Consider the following 27,034-nt stretch of genomic DNA (forward strand, 5'->3'; position numbering starts at 1 on the left):
AGAAAAACACCTAAGATTAATTATTTTGGAAATGGAAGCAGGGAGCCTATAACTGAAAGAAGAGAAATACTGGCTTATTTAGCGTAAGTGTTTGAAGCTTGCTGAACTACGTCAGATGAGAAGGGAACTAAGTTATTATGCGAAAAACGTGGATTACAGTAAGGCTGATGAACAGAGTGCACTGTGAAAGAATGTGCCGTTGCAGGAATTAGGCCTCACTATATTTAAACTGTTTCATTTGGAATTTTGTGTCGTTGCTCTGTTCAAACATGCACAAATGTGGCGAATACGCGACAAATTCACAGCGGCCTTTAATGACAGTGTAATAAAGTTCCACTTCAGGCTTTTGGACTCCCCCGCTGACTCGAGCCGCACTTGAGAGAGCCATATTTTTCAGGACGGCTCCCTAGGGCGCGGCTGCGCGCTTTTCATCTGGCGGCGCGGTGTGGGCGCAGAACGCTGGCCTTTGACCCGCAGCCGACACAATTAGAGGCCTCAGCGGGGGTCACAGACGTCTCGCGGAGCGCCTCAAAGGCGGCAACGCGCGCCGCAGATGCGCGGGCGACGGACCGTAGCTGGCGTGGATGAGAAGCTACTGCCCCAAGAGCACAGGATATTACAGAGTAGTTGACACTCCACCCACCCCCAACCTCTCAGACTAGCAGGTGCATAATCCAGTGCAGCTGTACGAATAGGGCTAAGATGGACACTTGTGACGAGAAAACAGAAAATTATTACTAAACTATTATCTTTCTTATATATTCGTTATACCCAGTTAAAGAGTTCGTTCGAACACAATGAATTCACTGTGTTGGTTCTTGCGTTCCTCTGTCCACTTTTTCCATTGTTCTTTTCTTTTTTAACTTTCTCTACGAATGTACACTACTGGTTCCCTTTTTATTCCATGCTGAAGTAGGGCATTTAACTCATATTAAAAGAAATATATTGGTCAGAAAAATTTAGATAATTGCGTGAAATTGAAATAAGGCAAAACCAATTTTACACCTCAGACCGGATGTCACTAGCGAAAGAGAAAGAAAAAACATGTGCTTCAGTACTGCACCTTGAGGATCTCAAATGATAACGGAGACGCCGGCCGCGGTGGTCTAGCGGTTCTGGCGCTGCAGTCCGGAACCGCGGGACTGCTACGGTCGCAGGTTCGAATCCTGCCTCGGGCATGGGTGTGTGTGATGTCCTTAGGTTAGTTAGGTTAAGTAGTTCTAAGTTCTAGGGGACTTATGACCTAAGATGTTGAGTCCCATAGTGCTCAGAGCCATTTTTTGATAACGGAGACACTTCCGTGCTACGTCATTTCATAAGCTACATTTCCGCTTCACACCGGATTTTATGTGTACAATAAGGATAACTTCGAACTTCTGTACCTCGCAAACGAATGAAGATATCAAGAACATTTTCGAGGACTTTGGAGATCGGAATCTTTGAAACACACTGTTAAATCACAGCCATTTTCTGTGCATAGATAACTCAGTATCCGCGGCTGGATTTTGGGGACCAGTAAACAAGTTTCTGGGTTGTTTTTCGATAACGGATTAAGATTTTTAAAAACGGGGAAATGGCTCTTCTATAAATTCCTAGAGAATATACCGTTAAAATTTAAGTGACTTGCGGTGTTGTTTATTATTTTGATTTCGCCGCATACCGGATTTTATCAGTAGAACTAGTAACTAGTAACTTTAGGCCTCTGTATGTTGGAAGATCATGAAAATTTTCAAGGTTGTTGGTGATGGGAATCTCAGGAATATATCGTACGAATTTGTCATTTTCTGTACGTAGTCCTCTTGGAACCCCCGGCTGGATTTTGGCCCGCTGGTCACGGCTAAAATATGGTAAGAAACAAATGTTGTTCTAATGTGTGTGAAATCCTATGGGACTTAACTGCTAAGGTCACAAGTCCCCATGGTAAGAAACCTTTTTCTTCAGTTTTTCATGGAACCTCCCAGGAGCTAATACTGTCTCCATAAGTCCTATCAAGTTCACATAAAATGCAAAAAGAACGAACCGATTTGCTCCATTTGCCTAAGCAGGAGGAAGTGTGTAATATTCATATTTTGACCCTGCACTGTAAGATAGTGACCCCAGGACGATCCTCCTCTTGCAAATATAAATGGTCCTTAGTCCAAGGGGTATCCAAAACACTTGCCCCTATCTTATTATCACTAATAGAACCGAGGTATGGCTACCGGAAAATCCTGTTTTTATGCGCAGCGTCTTCTAACGTATTAAATACCGATGCACAATACGTTATTTTAGTTACGTTCATGGTCGAACGTAAGTCCATGCAGCGTTCATCCGCCTTCTGCTGGCTTTCTTACAATTCTCTAAAGTCTTCTGAAACTGTTATTTTATTGTATACAATATATTGTAGACAACCACATCATTTGCGAACAGCCTCGTGGGGGGGTCCAGTGTTATCGAATGGATTAGTTATATATAATGTAAACAGTAACGGTCTTATCATATTCCTTTGAGTATTCTGAAATTACCACTGCGGATGTCCATTTTTTCCAGTAAAAGCTACGTGTTGACTTCTTTCTCAAGGGAGCCTTGACTCCAGCCACAAACCTGGTAAGGTATTCTGTAAACTCGTATTTTTCTCACTACAGGACAGTGCGAGACTGTATCAAATGCCTGCCTGAAAGTGAGGAAAGCGTCATCACACGGACTACCGATTTCTTCTGCGCCTCGAATCTCATGGGCGAACAGAGCGAGCTCAATTTTGCAAGATCTCTGGTTTCGGAACCCATGTCGATTTTTTACAGATTTTCATTACCAAAAGACATCGTAATACGTGAGCATAAAACATGTTCCATGATTCTATAATAAGTTTCTTTCAGCAAAATATGTCGGTAATAATGTGCATCTGTACTACGACCGTTCTTGAAAACGGGAAAGACCTGCACCTTTTTTACACTCTTAGGTACCACTCGCTGCTTTCTTGTTGTCATAACGTCCCTGTGTCTACCTAGACACAGTAATACACTACTGGCCATTAAAATTGCTACACCAAGAAGAAATACAGATGATAAACGGGTATTCATTGGACAAATATATTATACTAGAACTGACATGAGATTACATTTTCATGCAATTTGGGTGCATAAATCCTGAGAAATCACTACCCAGAACAACCATCTCTGGCAGTAATAACGGCCTTGATACGCCTGGGCATTGAGTCAAACAGAGCTTGGCTGGCGCGTACAGGTACAGCTGCCCATGCAGCTTCAACACGATACCACAGTTAATCAAGGGTCGTGACTGACGTATTGTGACGAGCCAGTTGCTCGCCCACCATTGACCAGATGTTTTCAATTGGTGAGCGATCTGGAGAATGTGCTGGCTAGGACAGCAGTCGAACGTTTTCTGTACCAGAAAGGCCCGTACAGGACCTGCAACATGCGGTCGTGCATTATCCTGCTGAAATGTACGGTTTCGCAGGAATCGAATGGAGGGTAGAGCCACGGGTCGTAACTCATCTGAAATGTAACGTACACTGTTCAAAATGCCGTCAATGCGAACAAGAGGTGACCGAGACTTGTAACCAATGGCACCCCATATCATCACGCCGGGTGATATGCCAGTATGGTGATGACGAATACACGTTTCCAATGTGCGTTCACCGCGATGTCGCCAAACACGGATGCGACCATCAAGATTCTGTAAACAGAACCTGGATCATCCGAAAAATGACGTTTTGCCATTCGTGCACTCAGGTTCGTCGTTGAGTACACCATCACAGGCGCTCCTGTCTGTGATGCAGCGTCAGGGGTAACCGCAGCCATGGTCTCCGAGCTGATAGTCCATGCTGCTGCAAACGTCGTCTAACTGTTCGTGCAAATGGTTGTTGTCTTGCAAACGTCCCTATCTGTTGACTGAGGGATCAAGACGTGGCTACATGATCCGTTACAGCCATGCGGATAAGATGCCTGTCATCTCGACTGCTAGTGATACGTGGCCGTTGGGATCGAGCAAGGCGTTCCGTATTACCATCCTGAACCCACCGATTCCATATTCTGCTAACGGTCATTGGATCTCGACCAACGCGAGCAGCAATGTCGCGATACGATAAACCGCAATCGCGATAGGCTACAATCCGACCTTTATCAAAGTCGGAAACGTGATGCTATGCATTTCTCCTCCTTACACGAGGCATTACAACAATGTTTCACCAAGCAACCCCTGTCAACCGCTGTTTGTGTATGAGAAATCGGTTGGAAACTTTCCTCATGTGAGCACGTTGTAGGTGTCGCCACCGACGCCAACCTTGTGTGAATGCTCTGAAAAGCTACTCATTTGCATATCACAGCATCATCTTCCTGTCGATTAAATTTCGCGTCTGTAGCCCGTCATCTTCGTGGTGTAGCAATTTTAACGGCCAGTAGTGTTGTTAGCTGCTGTGCTAGTTCGCGAAGTAGTTGAAGATCCTGGGACGCATTCGGGAAGATCGAATTTCAAACCTCCTTTTGTTTTCAGTCATTTCCATCTATCTGTTAAGTGATAGTTCCTTCGTAAGATCCGCGGTCCATTTCATTCCCCACGCTCGTCCAATCAGAGCTAGTGCTTGTACCCTAATGAAATGATCTTCGACGGTAGGCTAATCACTGACTTCGCTTCCTTTTTAATAGTAATCTGTGAAACAGTTTTTACTCCTTCCTTCTTTTAGAAATCGATGTTTCCAATTTCCACGCTCTGATTTCGCCAGAGCGGAAATAAGCCGAAAATAAAAACAAGAACCAGAACGAAATCGTGTCGTGTTCATCTAGAAGCACGAGGAAGCAACAAATCATTCAGGTTTTGGGCGTTAACCCCTAGGGCGGGCTCGCCATTAGTCACGTAACGGAAGAGAGAACAAAGAAGAAGAAATTGGTTCCGAGACAGATTAGATTGTAGACATCCAATCCATCAAGAGACACTAAAAAGAACGGCACGAAACTGAACAAAACTTTCAGCCAGTAAACTGCTATGCGCCTGGTAGAAATTGACTGAAAAAATTGAATTTATGAAGTAATTCATCCTGGGTAATCAACGATGACGTGACAACATCGTCTTTACACAAGAATAAATGAGAGCTAATAAAAAAGCCTTAGTAAATAAACGCCTCATTCTCGTCATTGAGATACTAGGTAGTATATTACAGTGCCTGTGTTTGTGCGATGTACTAATACAATGTCCTTCAGACACGTTCGAAGGACATTGCATTAATACATCGCACAAACACAGGCACTGCAGTGTACTTTTCCTACCTAGGAGAGGGCTGCTACATTAATAAATATGTCTCTCCGTGGGTTACAGAATTAGTGCGAGCACAGGACGCACACACCCGGTGACATAGGGAGGCTTAGATCCGTCCTGGAGGCTTGCTGGGGTTGCAGAGACAGTTGAGGCGACCGCTCGTTTAAAGCGGGAGAACCGGATTCGAGTCAGGATCGCGAGTCACGATCAAGCATAAATTTTCATTGACTCCAGTACATTGTACGCAGTTTTGAATACAGTTCTTCTACATACTAGATACTCTACATGATATCTTGATAAGAGTAGGACGGGGATTGAAACAATTTTCGAGGAAGATGTCATACAGAGATTCCAACTTAACAGTATTTAAATTGAGAGTAAGAATAAATCTGACTCAGACTTAATTAAATCATCTTTAATTTTATTGTTCACAGGTGGACCTGCAGACGTGGCTAGTAGACTAGAAACTAATCACTTTTTAATAAAATTGAAGATCATTCAGTTGCATTCTCAGGCAAATTATTTCAAACTGTCAGTTTGTCATACGACCTCGTTCCCGTGGTTCCGTTAACGATGTGTAACATCATAGATTAAGGGTCGACCTACGACAGCAATCGCACAACTTGCGTACGGGCCGCGAGGTGCCGCCACGAACGCAACCATATACAAGTGCCGACGGAGTTCGGCCAGCTCTCATCTCATTTTTGTCTATTCTCTTATTTTCTTAGTTGCTTAGCTCTTTTTCGTTTATGGCTCATGTTATTGTGATCTCTTTCAGCCATTCTGATAGTTTTGATTTACTCCCAATTGAGAAGTGCTCATTTTGGCATTTCATTTTTGCATATTTCTCATTTTGCTAATAATATGCTCCTTACCTTTTTACAGTTGAATTGATTAGCGTAGTCTCGTGTACTGTTTGTTCATTTCAGCCTGTTCATATTTTGATGTTCTTTCAATACTGTAATAATTATCGGAAGCATTTCTTCCCTTAAACTTGTGTAAAGTATTCTCGATGTAGAATTTGCTCTGTGACACAGGTGTAAGGTTTTGAATATAAATTATATACGAAACTGTGCTTTAAAAGGAATTTATTTTTTCAGTTTGTACTACATCAGACGACAATTTTGTGATATGAGGGAGAAATTTGAGGGGCGAACCCATGGAAATAGTCTTAAGTGATCCCCTTAAAAAAATAAAAATTTGTGTGACACTGTAGGCACCGAAAATATATATATATAAAATTATACATCACAGATGGAATATAAAAATTGAAGCCGATATGAAGGAAACTGAATCTGCCTGAAAAGTAAAATGAGTGCGACAGATACTGAATACGTTAAGTAGAAGTGACATTCATTGCTAGATGAGCAAGGATCTCATGAATTACGGTCGAGGCACCATGCAGCAGAGTAATTATTGGTTTCGCATTCGAAGTTCAGGTTTAGATCGAACCATTCTGATTAAAATTTCAAGTAATTCTCTTAAATCAGTTACGGGTATGTTCTTCGTTCAGATGATTCACTATCTGCATAAGTCATCATCATCGAACAAAAAATTTTCTATTTTCAGTACATGAGTGATTCTAGACCGAGGCAAATCTCAAAATAGATAGTCGTTTATTTCTTAACATTTCTTACCCCATAATGGTACTTGGATCATGTTGTTCAAACCGGTATGCAAAATTCTGAAAGAGGAAATCTCCGTAATTCTTCCTGCAATGGTATTATTTTACTGGGAAAGGTAAATATTAATTTCGGTATGCGATGGCTTATTAAAGATATACGCTAACAAGTTTTTATGCACATCGCCTCTGTTTATGGCAAAGCCTGTTCGACTCCTTACGGAGACATTTTTAGTAGCCATATGTGGGGTGCCGACAAACGCTTGTGATGGGTCCCCTTCGCACAATATCTCTTTTCTCTTTTTAAGTGTTAAGGTAACGCTCACTATTTGTTCATTTGAGTTCTCACAAGTCATCTCTCACTTGGACCCACTCAAAAACAGGACTCAGGATCACGTAAATGGGTAACGAGAAAATAATCTAAAACCGTTATCATCAACCCTCACGACAGCTGTTGACATTTCTGATCCACCTGCTGGGTAACGCGGAGTTAATTCCTTTCCGATCTTTAATGAATATCTCAATGATGTATGCGTTTTGGTAAAACTTTTCTTCTTTAAATAAATAACTTCAACTATATTCAGCAATTAATGTTACACATTTTTCCGTAATGTTTCCGTCCTGTTTTTTTTTCTCACTGCACCTGCCACGCATCTGGTTTGAAAGTCACTCTATTTCTATAGGTCACTGCTAAAAGTTTAATCAACCACCGGCAAGCTAGTGGAGTGCTATTTTTGCTCGCCCTAAAGTGCAAATTTACTAAAGAATTCAACTCTATGCGCTATTGCTTGCATGTGGCGTACGAAAAATCCAGCAAAATATCGAAATTAAGGACCTATTTAAAGTCACTCCATGTCTCATATAGATGTCACACATAAAGGCAGTTACGAAGACTACCAATACACGATAACATTGTCCCATTCACGATATTAAAATTTAATAATGGAGCCATGCAAGGCACATGACCTCTTTTACTATTACAAACTCAAAGAGAGAACGACTGATTCAGAACGCTAGTTATATCAAACTACAGTTGTCCCGTTTAACACATGCCTACATTATACGGCTCATGTACGATCCGTTAATAACTGCTACACTGCCCAGGTACGTTCCTACAACCGCTCGCGGATGTCAATGACTGAGGGAGCAGCCATCTACCGAACAAGTGGCATAGAAAGGCGTCCATGATACTCTAAACTCTAGTGGGTTTCCCAATTGACACCCTAAACAGTCGTCAAATTTTTAACGCTGGTACATGGCTCTCCGGTGAAACCAAATCAAATTTAAGCCTCTTATAAATATAGAAACTATAATTTTTAATGCGGCTGGTTGTAGCCTTCTTTTCTCCATAGTGGCCTATTCAAAACGCACTGTACCTCGGTACTGACAACTGATAAAGCTTCCTGAATGTAGTTGTTGAATATGGAGTTGAAATATCCACGCTATATGTTAATGTAAAAATATAGTAGTACGAAACGTTTTCTGTTTTATTGACAAAATAAACATCTCCGTTAATAGATATTTCATGTAACAAAGATAGCTTGAAATGGATTTAACGACAATATTTTTTCACTTAAATACACCTATTCTGAGAATTTTATGTTTCTAGCTGCTGTTTCCAATGCATTTCAAAATTGTAAAACATCTACATCCATATTCAGCAAGTCACTTTAATGTTGCGTGGCGGAGGTTACATTATGTAACGCTGTCGCGTCCTCCTTATTCTGTTCCGGTCACTAATGTTCGACAGGGAAAATGATCGCTGATAAACATCCACGTCGTCTCGAATCTCACTCATTTTTTCCCCACAGTCATTTTCACACGATATACCTAGGAGGCTGAAATAAAGGTTCACTCTCTTAGAAACGTCCGCCTTTGGAATTTCGCAGTCAACCACGTTGTGATTCGGAACGCCTCTCTGTCATTGGAGTGGACTGAGCATCTTCGTGATGCTTTTGCGCCAGCTAAATAAATTTGTAACGAAACACAGTAATCCTCTCTGGAACTTCTCTACTTCCTGTGTCAGTCCTATCCAGTACAGGTCTCAGACTGACGAACACTATTGAAGTAAGACGAGATTTTATAAGCTATCTTCTCTGTGGTTGGACTCCACTTCCTGAAAAGTCTTGCAATGAACCTAGGTATGGCATATTCCTTACCTGCGATTAGTTTTATTTAGTCATTAAATTACTGCCGGCCTGAGTGGCCGAGCGGTTCTAGGCGCTACAGTCTGGAACCGAGCGACCGCTACGGTCGTAGGTTCGAGTCCTGCCTCGGGCATGGATGTGTGTGATGTCCTTAGGTTAGTTAGGTTTAATTAGTTCTAAGTTCTAGGCGACTGATGACCTCAGAAGTTAAGTCGCATAGTGCTCAGAGCCATTTGAACCATTAAATTACTCGCAGACTGCTAACTGGATTGGCCTATGACTCAGGATTCTGTACTTGTACGTCAGTCTGAACAGAATGAGCTAAATTTCGTACATTTTGATGAATGCCATTAAGCAACTAATACTTCCCACATGGTATTACGCAATCGCTACCCGCCAGTACTGCAACACATCCTGCGCGGCCTGCTGCTCGGAATACGGGGAAGTCTCATGGACGATTTGCGTCTCGCAGAGAGAAGGAAGCCGTATTTGCTTTCCTCCCACGCACCACGACAAATAACTTGATTGGAAATTCGGTAACTTGTAAGTTTTTGTCGCTTAAAAATTGTCTTCCCCATGTGATGGTTTGCAGTCATTGTCACTGAAGAAGAGTTCAGGTCTTCACATCTGACACTTAATTACAAACATGTGCTTGAAATATTCTGGCATATCAAAACTGTGCCGAAATGGGTCTCTGACGAAGAGGATATGCTTTTGTTGACTGAGTTACCCAAGCACTACTCACAATTTCACTTTCCCCTCGCCGTCAGTTTAAAATACTGAAACCGTACTAGAAGAAAACTGAAAGAAAATAAGCCACCTAAAGCTTCATAGGATTTTCACCTATGATGGATAAACTGTGCTGCCGTGGCCACATGTTATATCTAGCGAAGTGTAGCCATCAAGAATAATGGGCTCTGATTGTGCAGGCTGTCAACCCACCAGCATGCAAGTCCCTTGACAGGCACCAGCTTCATTCAGTATTTCACAGCATTCGCGCCAGTCTCTGACCACACACTGCATTTTAAATGAGGCACTCGCGCTCTGGAGAGGTAGTGGCAGCAGGTGGAATCGAAGTGGAAACCGCTTTCCTCTTCTCCCAGTTCTACTGCCGCCACCTCTCACGGTTCTCCAGTAATCATACATTCATGACGGCCTCGCTAGTTTACGACACAACACTGTCAGTATCTTTTCTGACTTGATCAACAGTTTCACTAGCAACTGAAGTACAAAAGCAAGAGGAAAATTCCTGGGTAAGTGATTCACGCTTGTTGCACGAAATATAAGGACCACGAACTTAACAGCGTGTGGATCCGCGTTTGAAAGACAGCATCGCAGCCATTTTGTGCGGTATGGATTGTACACGTTATAGGTAGATTTACGGAGGTATATGGCACCAGATGTCTACGAACAGATCATACAACTTCCGTTCATTACGGGTCGATATGCGGCGGGGCGGGGTCGGTCGTCTGCGTTTTTGTTAATGCTATCGCTCAGTTCACCTACCTCGATAGGATTCCTGCCGATGTACCTTCACACTGTGGTAGCAGATACGTGCTAGGCAGTGTAAAGCAGCGTTGATGAAACAACCACCTAATACCTACCCCACAGAGGCCGCATAACTCTAGGTGAAAGTTTGTTTCTAGAAGTTCACGATTAAAAAACTGGGCGTTCGGGACTTTCAGTCTACTTGCAGGAAAGCGTTTAAAATTAGATTAACCCTGCTTTTTAGTCATATTGAAACACACGAACTGGCTATCAAGTTCGTATTCAATACGGTGAAACGTTATCATTCAAAGTTCACAGTCTGTATAACAAATATTCACTCGAAAAGCAGCCAGAATTTTTGTTAAGTCCGACCTGACTAACTTTTTCGTTCTACCAGTCACACACCCACAACTATTCGCAAGTTAAAGATTCGGTCGTTTCAGTAGTCTTCTTCGTAAGACGTGCTCGCCAAAATATTCCGTGCAGAGCACGAAACACGCCACACGGAATTGTTACTACGACCACAAAGTTTACACGATCATATCTCTCTAACTATTTAATTTAGGAACAACAAACTTTCATTATAATGTTCGTAACTCCAGTCGCTTCAATCACGATACATTCGAACCGAAGTTAGCTCACTATTTCCTCATCTTACAGAGTACTTTTAAGGAGCGATCTGACCTCGTGTTGTCCGTAGACCAGCTAGCAGGCAACTCGTCCTCGAGGTACTCTCCTATATGCCCCCTCCTCTATTCACGTGGGAACAGTTTCATTCTGATGGGCTGTTGATCGAAACGACCAATCACACCATTCCTTCCAGATCATTCTCGCGGCGAATCTTGCCTTATCCAGTCACTAATCTGCTGGCAATTAATGTCATTAAAACTTCAAATTCTTGTATTTTGTTTAGTCAAAATAAACGAAGTGCGAAATATTCTTCAAATTGATAAATAAATTATTCCGCCTCTAACTTCCATTCTGGCTACTTTTATACAAGAGCAAGCTACATCGATATACGTCACCTGAATCGTGGTTGCAACATTAACGTTCCAACGGTTCGTTTGTACAAGATTTTACGTAAAATGAATTATTAAATTATAACGTATATCCTAAATACACTCTCTCAATCATTCTCACGCACTCATACTCAAAATATAATCAAATGATATTTTTGACTGATTTTTATATTACGTAGTGCACAATGACTAAATTTTTTACAATAAAAATCTAATTAATTGATTTTTATTCACTGATAACTTTGGAATGCCTTCAAATGATAATGAAAGTCAATCTGTTAGTGTTCCTAACTTGGGTTGAAAAAACAAGCGTGGGTGTTAGCAGTTTTAGATAATTCCCTTTATCTCCAAAACTATAATAAATAAAAATCTGAAATTACGACAGCATTATTCCATTAATAACAAAATACTGTGTACCAAATGTGAACAAAACCGTATAATAAATAATGTGGATTATTTAGATTCGTAGAGGGTATGAATCTTCGTACTGACAGAATGTTACGGTATGCAGTTCTCACAGCAGGTAGCCTCAGCTGTGCTGTAAGCAACGTGGTTAAAACATAGCCATCTTGCAGCCACCGAAGTAGACGGCAGCGTGCCTTACTGCAACGAATATCATCTCATAATAACTTGCTGCGTTACAGGTAGATCGTGGGAGCGGAGCTAGCGCCGGATAACCTCCCAGATTGTTCCATCTGGATCAGGTCAGATGGATCTGGTGGCAAAGACATCAACGAGTCAGTGTCATATTTCTTAATCCACTACAAACATTTCGGGCCTTGTGGTACCGACAGCCGGCCGGTGTGGCCGAGCGGACCGAGGCGCCGCAGTTTGGAACCGCGCGAGCGCTACGGTCGCTTCGAATCCTGCCTCGGGCATGGATGTGTGTGATGTCCTTAGGTTAGTTAGGTTTACGTAGCTCTAAGTCTAAGGGACTGATGACCTCAGAAGTTAAGTCCCGTAGTGCTCAGAGCCATTTGAACCATTTTATTCTAAGGGACTATGACCTCAGATGTTAAGTCCCATAGTGCTCAGAGCCAGCTGAACCCTATATATATATATACTGGGTGATCGAAAAGTCAGTATAAATTTGAATACTGAGTAAATCACGGAATAATGTAGATAGAGAGGTACAAATTGACACACATGCTCGGAATGACATGGGGTTTTATTAGAACCAACAAATACAAACGTTCAAGAAATGTCCCGGGAGTAGAGAACATTCCATTAGAACTACTGAGAGCCTTGGGAGAGCCAGGCCTAACAAAACTCTACCATTTGGTGAGCAAGATGTATGAGACAAGCGAAATTCCCTCAGACTTCAAGAAGAATATAGTAATTCCAATCCTAAAGAAAGCAGGTGTTGACAGATGTGAAAATTACCGAAGTATCAGTTCAATAAGTCACAGCTGCAAAATACTAACGCGAATTCTGTACATACGAATGGAAAAACTGGTAGAGGCTGACCTCGGGGAGGATCTGTTTGGATTCCGTAGAAATGTTGGAACACGTGATGCAATACTGCCCCTACGACTTACCTTAGAAGAAAGATTAAGGAAAGGCAAAGCTACGTTTCTAGCATTTGTAGGCTTAGAGAAAGCTTTTGACAATGTTGACTGGAATACTCTCTTTCAAATTCTGAAGATGGCAGGGGTAATATACAGGGAGCGAAAGGCTATTTAAAATTTCTACAGATACAAGATCGCATAAGAGTCGAGGGACATGAAAGGGAAGCAGTGAGTGGTTGGGAAGGGAGTTTGACAGGGTTGTAGCCTCTCCCCGATGCTATCCAATCTGTATATTGAGCAAGCAGTAAAGGAAACAAAAGAAAAGTTCGGAGTAGGTATTAAAATCCATGGAGAAGAAATAAAAACTTTGAGGTTTGCCGATGACATTGTAATTCTGTCAAAGACAGAAAAGGACTTGGAAGAGCAGTTGAACGGAATGATGCAATTGTGGCGATTTACTGTACCATTGAGTTTGAACTGTGCCTCATCAGACCACACAATCATCTCTGCAAACTCTTCATCGTTGCGCACCATGTTAGTAAACCACTCACAGTACTCCATTCAACGATCTGGGTCATCCTCGTTCATTGCAGTAGCAATCGTGGGATGTAGCAGTTCCACTTTGTTGTCTTCAAAATTCGCCGAACACTTGAGCAACTCACTCCAGATTCACGGGCACACTGTCTCACAGACTTCTGTGGTGATCGAGCGAATTGTTGTTAACACACGACGGCAGTTACCTGGACTTGTTACTGTTACAGGTCGTCCACATCGTTGTTTGTGTACATTTTTAACACAGCCTTCGGCTTCAAATTTGTCTCGAATGCTGCGAATCGTTAAACGTGTCGGTGGCTCTATTTGATACTCATTTCGCCATTGCTGGTGAACCTCACTAATGTTTTCGTACTTAAGATACCACTTCAAAATTGACTTCCTTTCATAGAAAGTAAGCCTTCCGCCAGCTTTGTTTACTCGAGTAACTTGGTGCAACTAAGAACAAAACACTGACTATCTGGCGACTGTCATCTGACAAAACAAAACAACGCAATACAACGCTTGTGTGGCCATTGTCGGAACTGCAAACTATTACACTACCAAAGATGAGACAACTCCGTCAATTAGTTTGCCAGTTATGGACTTCATTTTTTTGGACCCCTCCGTATTATGAATGCCTGCTTACTATCGTGTTGTTCCACTTTTCAAACACAGAACAACATAGATTATGCTTGACATGGATTCTACGAGTCGTTGCAGTATTCCAGAAGCAGGTGGCAACAGATGTCTGCGCACATGTGTAGCAATTCCCGCAAATTACGGGATGGTAGTTTATGGGCACGCAGCTGGCGCCTAATATGTGTTCCAGTGGGTACAGATCAGGCGCATTTGCTGGCCAGACATCAATGTGAGTTCACTATAATCCCCCTCAAACCACTGTAGCACTATGCTCATCTTGCAACACAGTTATCCTGCTGGAACATGTCATCGCCGTAGAGTGAGACTTCAAGCTTCAAGCGGTGCAGGCGGTCTGCAACAATATTCACGTAGTTCACCGCTATCATGACGTCTTCGATTACCATAACAGATCTCATGGAAGCCTAAATCAATGTACCCCATAGAACAACTCTGCCATCACTGGCCTGCATACATGGCACGGTGCATGCTTCATGCAGCGATTCACCCGGATGACAGCGTGTAAGGTCCCAACCACCGACCTGCGGTAATAACAAGTGAGATTATACGACAGGCAACACGTTTCTATTGACCCGCGGTGAAAATTCAGTGATGCTGTGCCCACTACATTCATAACTGACGATGTCGCTGGGTCAGCGCAGGACTACGTAGAGGTCGAGTGATGAGGAGCTCCACGTTCAACAATGGCCTTTGAAAGGTCTACTCCGAAAAAGTTGTGTCTGCACCAGCATTGTCTTCAGATCTGCCACGGATCGCCGTCTATCCTAGATTATACAGAGGGGGATTCTTCGACCTCTACGTTTTGTGATGAGAAATGGTCGTCGAATACCAAACGGTCTACTCGTTAGTCCACCATCCTTCACCCACTTTCCATAAGTGCTCACGAGAGTAGTACATCAACAGGCGACAGCTTCGCCGTTTCAGAGATCCGCCCATATCTTCGTTATGATGACTGCATTCGTCTCTCTTCCGCTTACATTTTTAATTACTGCGTCACGTGTCCGTAACATCACCAGGAGGCATTCAACCCAGCGGTGGTTAGTGGTCATAATGTTTGGCTCGTCACTATAGTACCGGTATATTGATTCCTCTCAGTATCTTTGTGTTTTGTGCCTCTGTTGCCTTTTTTCTCATGTACGTTATAATTACTAGATTACTGTAACATGTGTTACAACGGTATGTAAGTGTCAGTAATCTCCGAACTCAATTTTGACCAAGTTAGGTGATCACTACGACAATATCCATAATGAGATTTTGACTCTGCAGTGGAGTGTGAAACGAAACATCCTGGCAGATTAAAACTGTGTGCCGGGCCGAGACTCTAAGTTTGCAATGGAGGAAACGAGGTACTGGCGGAATTAAGGCTGTGAGGACGGGTCATGAGTCGTGCTTGGGTGGCTCAGTTGGTAGAGCACTTGCACTCGAAAAGCAAAAATCCCGAGTTCGAGTCTCGGTCCGGCACACAGTTTTAATCTGCCAGAAAATTCCACTACGACATTATCTCAATAGAAAAAAATACTTTTGTACTTTTCGATTAACAAAACATGTTACAACTGTCATTTGTAGGAACAAGATTGGCTGAATGTCACAAGAAGAATTAGTTTACAATCTAACGTTTGACTATGGTAAACGAGCAACTAATTATCATTTGATGGCCACATAACATAATGGGTGGAAAGCTTAAATTTAGGGTATATTCGTATGGAAATGTACGAGTTCGTGCTGAAAAGTATTGCCTCCGAATTTTTTATTCTGTTCTCAATTTCGGTTGATTTATTGCATGTCGTGCATATTACTTGTTCGACTTTTCCGCTTCGCTGACGCAAGAGCAACCCTCTGTTCCGACTAGTAGCGTGTGACACGGCCTTGTCTAATGTAACCATGTCGGTGTGTGAGAAACTGAAAGTACGAATTCGAAGAGTTCGTCCAGACATGGAACACCCTTTCCTTCAGCGTGACAATGCCAAACCACACTGAAGCAACAATGAGGAGTCATTGGGTTCACTGTCATCGATCATCCTCCATACTGTCCCGACGTGACCCATTCGATTTTCATCAGTGTCTTGAAAGGAGGGTATAAGATGAACATCAACAAAAGCAAAATTAGGATAATGGAATGTAGTCGAAATAAATCGGGTGTTGCTGAGGGAGTTAGATTAGGAAATGAGACACTTAAAGTAGTAAAGGAGTTTTGCTATTTGGGGAGCAAAATAACTGATGATGGTCGAAGTAGAGAGGATATAAAATGTAGACTGGCAATGGCAAGGAAAGCGTTTCTCAAGAAGAGAAATTTGTTAACATCCAGTATTGATTTAAGTGTCAGGAAGTCGTTTCTGAAAGTATTTGTATGAAGTGTAGCCATGTATGGAAGTGAAACACGGACGATAAATAGTTTGGACAAGAAGAGAATAGAAGCTTTAGAAATGTGGTACTACAGAAGAATGCTGAAGATTAGATGGGTAGATCACATAACTAATGAGGAGGTATTGAATAGAATTGGGGAGAAGAGGAGTTTGTGGCACAACTTGACTAGAAGAAGTGATCGTTTGGTAGGATATGTTCTGAGGCATCAAGGGATCACCAATTTGGTACTGGAGGGCAGCGTGGTGAGTAAAAATCGTAGAGGGAGACCAAGAGATGAATACACTAAGCACATTCAGAAGGATGTAGGCTGCTGAAGGTACTGGGAGATGAAGCAGCTTTCACAGGATAGAGTAGCATGGAGAGCTCCATCAAACCAGTCTCAGGACTGAAGACCATAACAACAACAACAACAACAATCTACGTTATTCCGTGGTTTATTAAGTTTTCAAATTTATACTGACTTTTTGATCACCCTGTATATATCGACAGTTACAATGATAGAAGATGACACCGCCGTCAGGGAAGACTACAAACATGAAGGGCTGTAATTGGTACCCCATAATGTTCACATAGCGCACAGCTGTCTTGGGGGCTTCCATTAACACAACAGATCACATGGAACCCCAGGTGTATGTCTGCTATAACCCAAGCGTACGTGACGCAATACATGTATCTGACAACGGTTCGCCTCGATGATGCCGCATGTGTACTCGATCGTCGACCTGGTGCACCAAGATACGTGACTTATCAGCCCATGTGACACTTTTCCAACTATCCTCAGCCCAATCTCGGTGGTCCCGTACCCATTGTAATTGTAATTGACGATTAGGTCAAAATGGGAACACGTAGAGATCGTCTACTGCATAGCTCTATTTTCAGCAATATAAGCTGAATGGTTTGCTCCGAAACAGTTGCGCCTGCACCGGCACCACGATGTCGTCAGGTCTGTCACAGATCGCCGCGTGTCCTGCATTACAGAGCGACAAGCCTCCGATCTCCACGTCCTGTGATGTGTGGACGTCCAACACCTTGTCCCCGAAAGGTGGTTTCACCGTCCTTCAACCACTTTCCAAAGATGCTCACCATAGAAGCACACGTACAGATGACCACGTCCTCTGTTTCCTAAGATACTCCTTCACAGGCTTCGGGCCACAACATGATGTCTTTGTTCAAAAATGGCTCTGAGCACTATGCGACTTAACTTCTGAGGTCATCAGTCGCCTAGAACTTAGAACTAATTAAACCTAACCAACCTAAGGACATCACACACATCCATGCCCGAAGCAGGATTCGAACCTGCGACCGTAGCAATTCCGCGGTTCCGGACTGAGGATGTCTTTGTCTAATTTGCTTATTTGAGTGAATTTCCCCATTTGTCTTTCTATCAACGACAGAATTATTAACCCAGTCATCTCTCCTATGATTGTATACTTTCCTTACCGCATCACCCTCCAGTGAAGCCGGCCGCTGTGGACGAGCGGTGCTAGGCGCTGTAGTCCGGAACCGCGCTGCTGCTACGGTCGCAGGTTCGAGTCCTGCCTCGGGCATGGATGCGTGTGACGTCCCTAGGTTAAGTAGTTCTAAGTCTAGGGGACTGATGAGCTCAGATGTTAAGTCCCATAGTGCTCAGAGCCATTTGAACCATTTTTGCTCGTGTAAAGAGACCAGATGGCATTCAGTCTCGCAGTGGGAAAGTGGTCACAATGTTTCGGCCTGTAAGTGTATTCTTCGGAATTCAATCCGAATGATGTGAGGCCCATAGTTTTATTCCTGACTGATGTAGTGAATAATCTGGCACTCCACACGTGTACAGCAATTATGTAAGTGTTTGAATGGTGTGAGAGTTCTTAGAAAATACTGCCGAAATAAAAGTTCAGTTTTCAGCAATACTGCCAATATTAGTCACTGTTACTGAAATTGTAGTGTGATTTAGGGTAACGTTTTCCACATTTCTGTTTTGCATACGACATTCAGCAGTCGTTCAGCTACCATTAGTGTTTTGTACTAAATTATAATGGTTTAAAAAGCACCCCGTCATCAGGCCACATGTGGCCCACCGGTACCATCCGATCGCCGTGTCATCCTCAGCTGAGGATGCAGATAGGAGGTACGTGTGGTCAGCACACTGCTCTCCCGCTCGTTACGATGGTTTTCTGTGACCGGAGCCGCTACTATTCGGTCGAGTAGCTCCTCAATTGGCATCACGAAGCCGAGTGCACCTCGAAAAATGGCGACAGCGCATGGCGGCTCGGATGGTCACCCATCCAAGTGCTGGCCACGCCCGACATCGCTTAACTTCGGTGATCTGACGGGAACCGGTGTATCCACTGCGGCAAGGCCGTTGCCAAATTATAAGGGTTCCGTGGTTCATAATTTCAATTTTCTTCATTTTTACCGTATATTACTACGAGACACATCTACTTTCATCTGTTTGGTGGTCACATTTTCTCCCGTCATTAGAAATCCTTCGACGGAATGTGCAGCAACTTGTAAGATCTGTTACGTCCTGAGCTCATCTTTTATCATAACAGATACAAAAGATAATGTTTGACAGTAAATTGGCTAAGACTTTCTTTATTCCATAGCCGGCCGCGGTGGTCTAGCGGTTCTGGCGCTGCAGTCCGGAACCGCGGGACTGCTACGGTCGCAGGTTCGAATCCTGCCTCGGGCATGGGTGTGTGTGATGTCCTTAGGTTAGTTAGGTTTAAGTAGTTCTAAGTTTTAGGGGACTTATGACCTAAGATGTTGAGTCCCATAGTGCTCAGAGCCTTTATTCCATAACATTATCATCAACTACAATTTTTTTACTTGCTGCTGGATAAAGACCCCCATCCACTGGTGGACTTCGTTATTACGAGAGTCTGCTAAAAAGTAATACCTCCGAATTTTTTTTAATTAAAAGAAGCTTCAGCAACACTCTACATATTTATTCTTAATGTATACATATTCATTTCTCAACATAGTCACCCTAACGATGTACACATTCCACCCAACGAGAGGCCAGTTTGATGATATCCTCACTGTAGAATGTTTGTTGACAGAGCCAAAAACTCATCTCTGCTTGCACCGCTTCAGCACTATCAATGTAAAGTCATCGAAGATGTTCTTTAACTTTTAGAAACAGATGAAAATCGCCGGCCGTTGTCGCCGAGCGTTCTAGGCGCTTAAGTCCGAAACCACGGGGCTGCTACGGTCGCAGGTTCGAATCCTGCCTCGAGCATGGGTGTGTGTGAAGTCCTTAGGTTAGTTAGGTTTAAGTAGTTCTAATTTCAGGGGACTCAGATGTTAAGTCCCATAGTGCTTAGAGCCTTTTGAGCCATTTTAGATGAAAATCGAATGGGTCACGTCGGGGACAGTATGGAGGATGATCGATGACAGTGAACCCAATGACTCCTCATTGTTGCTTCAGTGTGGTTTGGTATTGTCACGCTGAAGGAAAGGGTGTTCCATGTCTGGACGAACTCTTCGAATTCGTACTTTCTCACGCACCGACATGGTTACATTAGACAAGGCCGTGTCACTCGCTATTGGTCGGAACAGAGGGTTGCTCTTGCGTCAGCGAAGCGGAAAAGTCGAACAAGTAATATGCACGACATGCAATAAATCAACCGAAATTGAGAACAGAATAAAAAAATTCGGAGGCAATGCTTTTCAGCACGAAGTCGTACATTTCCATACGAATATACCCTAAATTTAAGCTTTCCATCCATTATGTTATGTGGCCGTCAAATGAAAATTAGTTGCTCGTTTACCACAGTCAAACGTTAGAGTGTAAACTAATTCCTCTTGTGACGCTCAGCCAATCTTGTTCCTACAAATGACAGTTGTAACATGTTTTGTTAATCGAAAAGTAGAAAAGTATTTTTTTTTCTATTGAGATAATGTCGTAGTGGAACTTTCTGGCAGATTAAAACTGTGTGCCGGACCGAGACTCGAACTCGGGATCTTTGCTTTTCGAGTGCAAGTATTCTACCAACTGAGCTACCCAAGCACGACTCATGACCCGTCCTCACAGCCTTAATTCCGCCAGTACCTCGTTTCCTACATTCCAAACTTCGAGTTCGAGTCTCGGCCCGGCACACAGTTATAATCTGCCAGGATGTTTCATTTCACACTCCGCTGCAGAGTGAAAATCTCATTCTGGATACTGTCGTAGTGATCACCTAACTTGGCCAAAAGTGAGTTCGGAGATTACTGACACTTACATACCGTTGTAACACATGTTACAGTAATCTAATAATTATAACGTACATGAGAAAAAAAGGCAACAGAGGCTCAAAACACAAAGATACTAAGAGGAATCAATATACCGGTACTACAGTGACGAGCCAAATATTATGACCATTAACCACCGCTGGGTTGAATGCCTCCTCGTGATGTTACGGACACGTGACGCAGTAATTAAAAATGTAAGCGGAAGAGAGACGAATGCAGTCATCATAACGAAGATATGGGCCGCAAATGCGAAAATCCACTGATATATTCAGTTTTGACAGAGGGCTCGTTCTTGTGGCGCTGATTCTGGAAAATAGAATCTCTGAAACGGCGAAGCTGTCGCCTGTTGGTGTACTACTCTCGTGAGCACTTATGGAAAGTGGGTGAAGGATGGTGAACTAACGAGTAGACCGTTTGGTATTCGACGACCATTTCTCGTCACAAAACGTAGAGGTCGAAGAATCCCCCTCTGTATAATCCAGGATAGACGGCGATCCGTGGCAGATCTGAAGACAATGCTGGTGCAGACACAAGTTTTTCGGAGTAGACCTTTCAAAGGCCATTGTTGAACGTGGAGCTCCTCATCACTCGACCTCTACGTGTTCCTGCGCTGACCCAGCGACATCGTCAGTTATGAATGTAGTGGGCACAGCATCACTGAATTTTCACCGCGGGTCAATAGAAACGTGTTGCCCGTCGAATAATCTCACTTCTTGTTATTACCGCAGGTCGGTGGTTGGGACCTTACACGCTGTCATCCGGGTGAATCGCTGCGTGAAGCATGCACCGCGCCATGGATGCAGGCCAGTGATGGCAGAGTTGTTATATGGGGTACATTGATTTGGGCTTCCATGAGATCTGTTATGGTAATCTAAGACATCATGATAGCGGTGAACTACGTGAATATTGTTGCAGACCGCCTGCACCGCTTGAAGCTTGAAGTCTCCCTCTACGGCGATGACATGTTCCAGCAGGATAACTGTGTTGCAAGATGAGCATAGTGCTACAGTGGTTTTAGGGGGATTATAGTGAACTCACATTGATGTCTTGCCAGCAAATGCGCCTGATCTGTACCCACTGGAATACATATTAGGCGCCAGCTGCGTTCCCATAAACTAACATCCCGTAATTTGCGGGAATTGCTACACATGTGCGCAGACATCTGTTCCCACCTGCTTCTGGAATACTGCAACCACTCGTAGAATCCATGTCAAGCATAATCTATGTTGTTCTGTGTTTGAAAAGTGGAACAACACGATAGTAAACAGGCATTCATAATACGGAGGGGTCCAAAAAAATGAAGTCCATAACTGGCAAACTAATTGACGGAGTTGTCTCGTCTTTGGTAGTGTAATAGTTTGTAGTTCCGGCAATGGCCACACAAGCGTTGTATTCCGTTGTTTTGTTTTGTCAGATGACAGTCGCCAGATAGTCAGTGTTTTGTTCTTAGTTGCACCTAGCTACTCCAGTAATCAAAGCTGGCGCAAGGCTTACATTCTATGAAAGGAAGTCAATTTTGAAGTGGTATCTTAAGTTCGAAAACATTAATGAGGTTCACCAGCAATGGCGAAATGAGTATCAAATAGAGCCACCGACACGTTTAACGATTCGCAGCATTCGAGACAAATTTGAAGCCGAAGGCTGTGTTAAAGATGTACACAAACAAAGATGTGGACGACCTGTAACAGTAACAAGTCCAGGTAACTGCCGTCGTGTGTTAACAACAATTCGCTCGATCACCACAGAAGTCTGTGAGACAGTGTGCCCGTGAAACTGGAGTGAGTTGCTCAAGTGTTCCCGAATTTTGGAGACAGCAAAGTGGAAGTGCTACATCCCACGATTGCTACTGCAATGAACGAGGATGACCCAGATCGTAGAATGGAGTACTGAGAGTGGTTTACTAACATAGTGCGCAACGATGAAGAGTTTGCAGAGATGATTGTGTGGTCTGATGAGGCACAGTTCAAACTCAATGGTACAGTAAATCGCCACAATTGCATCTACTGGGCCGCCGAAAATCCGAACGTCCATGTTGACAAAGCCGTGAATTTGCCAGGAGTAAATGTGTGGTTTGGGTTGTCTTAACGGGGCTTGATCGGGCCATTCTTCTTTGACGGCACAGTTACCGGTGAGGTGTACCTTCAGAAGCTTCAGACATCCATTTTATCTGCCATCCGAGACTTGTATGGAGACGGAAGAGTTTACTTTCAACAAGATGGTGCCATAGTCAAAAATGGTTCAAATGGCTCTGAGCACTATGGGACTTAACATCTGAGGTCATCAGTCCCCTAGAACTTAGAACTACTTAAACCTAACTAACCTAACTAACCTAAGGACATCACACACATCCATGCCCGAGGCAGGATTCGAACCTGCGACCGTAGCGGTCACGCGGTTCCAGACTGAAGCGCCTATAACCGCACGGCCACACCGGCCGGCGGTGCCCTAGTCAACTACCAAAATCGTGTTAGGGCGTATCTCGACGAAACTGTACCAGGAAGATGGGTAGGCCGTAGAGGTGCTGTGGAGTATCCACCACGTTACCCAGACCTAACTCCTCTGGACTTTTACCTGTGGGGAACACTAAAGGACGTCGCTTATCGACAAAAGCGACGCACATTGGATGAACTTCGAGAATACATCTTACATTTAAGTGCAAGTATCCAACTGAACACGTTGCAGTCAGTAGTTCGTGCTGCAGTTCAGCGGCATCGTTTGTTTGTTGATGTTAATGGTGAAAATTTCGAACACCTACAGTAAGATCTTTAAGTTGGACTATAAGCTACACTTTCACCAAAAATGAGGCAACTCCGTCAATTAGTTTGCAAGTTATGGACTTTTAAACAGTGGTTACATTTTTTTTGGACCCCCCCCCCCCCCCCCCCGCTGCATTTTGTCTCATCTGTGTACATACTGTACCACCAAGCCCAGTTCAGTGGTCATTACGTATGCTGTTGCTCCGTTGCTTGAAATCGTGCTGTAGTAATCATGAGAATCAATACCGGAAAATTTTAGCTGCATCGTTCACATTGTCTAATATTGTTTTTTCGTGAATAATGCTATATTACGGCGTAAATTCTGAATAGGCGCTTGATTGCTGCATATAACGCTCACTTTTATTTCTCATTATGCGTTGTAGTAAAAGAAAGGAATGTCGTTTATCTGATCTCAGTCACGGCATACGCAGCAGACGGATATTCTAAATCGTAGCGAGAGGAACAATGCCCAACGGAAGCGAGTTAAATCCGCAGCAGTACTTTAATGTGAACTTCGCTCTGCGGCATTAAACCACCCGAAAAATTTAAATTGGAGACTCGCTCTTAAATTCCCGCTCTTGAAAATTTTGAAGCTTAAGATTTTACGAGGAACGTTCTTTGCAATGCAAACTGAATAACTTCATTAATGGAAATAGCTTTATCTGAATCTCATATCAGTTGCAAAACTTACCGCGAATTTCGTGTGGTTGTCGGGACTTAGCTCGGAGTATGGTTTGAGCGGTGAGACGCGCGCATAGGCTTTGAGATTTTGGCGTGGTGGTTTATGAAAGAAGATATCTGTAATAACGGTAACGTTGTCCAAAGTCGTACATTCTTCTTAATTTCTTCGTTATTTCTGGTACTTCGAAACTTTTCGCCGTTTATTTCTTTCTGTGTTACCTTTTCATCAAAGAGCACTTCTTAGATCTCATATCATCTATTTCTTGTGCTGTGTATTTCATCTTTCAAAGAGACTTAAATAAAGAAAACTTTTATTATTCTATTACCGAAAAAATCGCAGACAGCCGAATATCAAATCCATCGTACCATCAGTGTGATACCTCATGTGAGTAAATTTCTGAAATGTTGACGTAGAGCAGCATGTAGAGAAAAAATGAAGAAAATTTCAGATGACAAATCCTTCTATAAGTTTAAACACGGCAAAAACAATAAATAACAACCTCCATATCATAGTGGTATTTATGAATCTGCAGACAGACGTCGATTGTGAACGATATAAGAACACAGCGATCACCCTACCTCACCGTGAAAATTCAATAAATATTTCAATTGAAAAATAGAAGAGAAGTAAGAAGTAGACAGATGCTCTCATGTACTGGAAATAAATGTTTTGAAAATAAGCCATGATACGCAGAATTGTACAAATGTGAAAACGTATCCTAGCAAACATGGAAGAAAAACCTTCAAGCATTTGGAAAGTGGCGCTACAGAAGGAAAACTGGTATAAACATGTTTATTCGAATACAGAGATTACGTAAACAGGCAGAATTCGGCGGTGCGGTCGGCAATCCCTATACAAAACAACACGTGTCTGGTGCAGTTGTTAGATCAGTTACTGCTGCTACAGTGTTAGGTTATCAAGATTTAAGTGAGTTTGAATGTGGTGTTATAGTCGGTTCACAAGTGATCTGACACACCATTTCCAAGGCAGAAATGAAGTGGGGATTTTCAGTATGACCAGTTCACGAGTATACGATGAATATCAGGAATCCGGTATAATATCAGACCTCCGACATTGCTGCGGCCGGAAAAAGATCCTGCAAGAACGGGACCAAGGACGACTGAAGAGAATCGTTCAGCGCGACATAAGTGCAATCCCTCCGCAGTTTGCTGCAGATTTCAGTGCTGGACCACCAACAAGTGTCAGCGTGCGAACCATATATCGAAACATTATCGATATGGGCTTTCGGAGTTGGAGTTGGGGTAATATGGGACCCCTGATACGTCTAGATACGACTCTGACAGGTGACACGTATGTAAACATCCTGTCTGATCACATGCATCCGTTCATGTCCGTTGTGTCTTCCGACGGACATGGGCAATTCCAGCTGGACAATGCGACACCCCACACTTCCAGAATCGCTACGGAGTGGCTCGAAGAACACTCTTCCGAATTGAAACGCTTCCGCTGGCCACCAAAATCCCCAGACATGAACATCACTGAACACATCTGGGATACCTTGCAAAGTGCTGTTCAGAAGAGATCTCTACCCCTTCGTATTCTTATAGATTTATGGATAGCCCTGCCGATGTCATGGTGTCGATTCCCTCTAGCACTAATTCAGACATTAGTGGAGTCGATGCCACGTCGTGTTGCGGCAGTTCTGCGTGCTCGCGATGGCCGTACACGACATTAGGCAGGTGTACCAGTTTCTTTGGCTGTTAAGTGTATAAATTTGTAGAAAGATTAATTACAAAATGAGAAGTAGAAAAAGTAGTACTGAGTGGGAAAACAAAAGCGATAGACACATGTCAGAAAATGTTTAATAGATGCTTTTGCTGAAATTTGGAAACTGTGTGACAAAATGCTTAACAAAAATGTTCCTTCTCATCACCAGTATGTAGTTGTACTAAATTCCTATTGCAGCGCCGCCTATGAACTCTGAGCTAGCACGTCCTTCGTTACCCTGTTTTTGAATTAGGATATTAACTATGCAAATTACTTTAAATTTGTGATACGCCAATTACACTAAACTGTGTTTGACTATCTGTAAATGAAACTGAATACAAAGAATGGGTACCAACAGTGCACGCAATGGCTTCTTCATCAAACAATCACAACACAATGGCTAACTGTTATCTGTTGAAATGGTGCCCTGTTAGGTAATGCATATGCTAAATCATATGAAAATTTTGCATATAAATGCAGTTTCTAACATCTCGTAAAGTTCGTTTAGGCCCTACAATTGTTTCTTACCAGCAACGGATAGCTCAGTTCTGCTCTGTCTTGTTTACCTCTAAGAATATAAAGTGCTCAACTGCATGATTCAGAAATAAGTCGCAGTACGACTAATTGTCTTAAGTATTTTTAAGCTGCATTTGGTAAATGAAAATTTTGATAACTTTCCAAAAATGAAGCTAACTGTCCACGCAGTAGCGCAAGTCTAACAGTGCAGCAATGTCACGATTTGCATTCAAACTGTAAAGATAAACTTTAGTGAAATGTTTGGAAATGAATGAAAAGGTTACTTTAAATTGGGTGTATGTTATGACCCTATTAATGACAAAGAAGTGACGCATACTGACATGAAACTATGATCTTCCCTTGCATTATCATCAACAATGAACAATGGAAACTGATTCAGGAAAATGGTATTTCAGTTCTTAAGTTATGAAATTTACTCTTTATTTTACTTGTAACACACTTTTAAGTAAAAGGAGGGGAGGTTGAAAAGTAATCAATTCTGAATAAATGATGATAATTTGCCTTGGATACCAAAACGTAGATGTCGTT

At 42.8% G+C, this 27,034-nt stretch overlaps 1 protein-coding gene and 1 pseudogene across 1 annotated transcript in view; one reads left to right on the forward strand and one right to left on the reverse strand.

The window, feature by feature from the left end:
* The window catches only part of LOC126169379 (potassium channel subfamily T member 2), a 1,084,296-nt gene that overhangs the window by 315,505 nt on the left and 741,757 nt on the right, over nucleotides 1-27,034 (forward strand). The window lies entirely within an intron of this gene.
* On the reverse strand, nucleotides 18,817-18,934 carry LOC126104025 (5S ribosomal RNA; annotated as a pseudogene).

The sequence above is a fragment of the Schistocerca cancellata genome, chromosome 1 (genome assembly GCF_023864275.1).
Source record: "Schistocerca cancellata isolate TAMUIC-IGC-003103 chromosome 1, iqSchCanc2.1, whole genome shotgun sequence".
NCBI classification, from domain to species: Eukaryota; Metazoa; Arthropoda; class Insecta; order Orthoptera; family Acrididae; genus Schistocerca; species Schistocerca cancellata.